A 1,953-nucleotide genomic window follows, 5' to 3' on the forward strand; every position below is an offset into this window, starting at 1 on the left:
TGAAAAAGTATCATGTGTTTGCAGCTGGAATCCTTTGGAACCTGCTTTCTGATTTTTTTTAGTTTTTAGCAGAAAAGATCAATCAAAAAAGATCATCCTTTCTCCTTTCTTCTGGAGTGACAACGAAGGGAAGCAGTCTAACCAGCCTTTCTGATGGAAAGCTTGGTTTCTCTATAGTTAAGGAGCTCGGCTGGGGAGGTCATCTGAAGTGAGAAAGCCCTCAGTGAAGCCTTGGGTCAGTCCCTGCCTGTTAGGAAATAGGTTTACTCCCTCTTAAGACCTTTACCTCGAGAGCCTTCTGACGCCTCATGTAGACAGCGTACAGACCTCTTCGCAGCAGACCTCTCTGAGTTCCCAGCAGGAGGAGATTTCAGTGGGCTGAAATAAAGAGGAGCCATGCTTGTGATTCCAATGGAGCCCAGGGTTCCACAGCAGAGCTCACCTAATTGAGATACGAGGATCTAGGTGAGAAAGACTGAGGAGACCTTAATTTGTCCAGCCAAAGGAAGAATTCCTCTGCAAGGACTACATCTGTACCACCTGTGATATGAAGACATTAATGATCCAACCTTGGAGAGCCTGTATCAACCTGCACAGGCCGCAGGAAGGATAGTTCCTTCTGGAGGAAGCTAAATGTTCCTCAGCAACGTGCCCCTGGCAATCAGCCAGACTTTGCATTTGCTCCTCCTGCTCTGCATGAAACTGGCAATCTCATATCTAAGGTAAGAGTATCCACTCTAGGTCTACCTACATAACAGCTGCTTCTTGCAAAGACCCATAGATTATCAGTGGGCTCCACTCAGCTGATGGCAAGTTTGTTCTGTGCGGAGAGGACCATTTCTCTTTCTGTCTATAGATTGTGTACTAAATGCAGACAAAGCCTCGCAGCTTATGAGAAAATAGGAGTGGAAAAGGTAGGAAGGAGGCAGTTGGCAATAAGGATAAGTCAGCTGTGATTTTTGATTTGTTACCCCTTTGAAACAAGAAGTCCCCAGGCAGCTGGAGCCTGCACGGTATTGCAGGGGCTGTCTGAGGGGCAGGATGACAGCATGATTCCTTGCGGGTTGCATGCTTCTGTTCAGAGCCATGACGTGGGCATCCCACATGTCTGACAGAGGAATGGTGCTGGAGCCATATGGAGGTGTCCCTCTTCCAGGTATCTGGAGCAGGAATGGCCATGGGGGAAACTATGGTGCCTCTCTTCAGAGGGGATTCACCACCTTACCCAATCCCCTTTTATGTTAGTGTTCCAAACTCAGGCCCCGAGATTAAAACAGCATTTTACAGATCGGACCTGAAGCCTCAGATCGCAAATGCTAAGTACAAGGACATGCTCTGAGAGAAGCAAGGATTTGGCAGGACAGCTGAAGTCCTCCCTCCCTCCCGTTCCCTGCTCTGTGCAGCGTGCTGGCTTGCTTCTTGGTTCCCCTTTGGGAGGTGATAAATCTGAGCTTTGCTATCGAGGCTGGGGATCTGGGAAGGCTGCCCTGTGCCGTTGGTGTCCTCCCCTTCACCCTGTCCCAATGTCACATTGGTAAGACACGGGCTGGGGGGGAGCGGAGGGGGGGAGGTGGTGGTGGAAGAGGGCAGGAAAAGAACAGGGAGGACTTGTGAAGAAGAAGAAAGCAAGGTCGACGAGACCTTTCTCCTTGCATGACAGCCGGCGGGATTCGCCGCAGCACCGGGCAGGGATGTGCCTTCCAGCCTCTTTCCGAGGGGCTGCCCAGCCACAGGTTCCTGCCGGCGGGGGCAAAGCGTCCCTTTAATCCCGGAGCTCGGCTCCCGCAGCCGTCACCCAGCTCGGCCTGCGGGCTGAGCGGCGCCGCGGCTGCACGGGACACCCCCGCGGGAAGCGGAAAAACTGAGGGGAAAGAGAAGCGGCCGAGGAGCTCCGCAGGAGCCGGGCAGGGCAGCAGCGAGGCGGGCAGCGCGGGCGCGAGCACGGCTCGCTCG

The 1,953-nt window shown here is 53.1% G+C and overlaps 1 protein-coding gene across 1 annotated transcript in view; it reads left to right on the forward strand.

The window, feature by feature from the left end:
- The window catches only part of NXPH1 (neurexophilin 1), a 136,231-nt gene continuing 135,743 nt past the window's right edge, over positions 1,466-1,953 (forward strand). The window contains exon 1 of the mRNA XM_021389369.1: positions 1,466-1,534. The gene's annotated coding sequence lies outside the window, so the exon portion shown is untranslated. The remainder of the gene's footprint in view (positions 1,535-1,953) is intronic.

The sequence above is a fragment of the Numida meleagris genome, chromosome 2 (assembly GCF_002078875.1).
Source record: "Numida meleagris isolate 19003 breed g44 Domestic line chromosome 2, NumMel1.0, whole genome shotgun sequence".
Lineage (NCBI taxonomy): Eukaryota > Metazoa > Chordata > Aves > Galliformes > Numididae > Numida > Numida meleagris.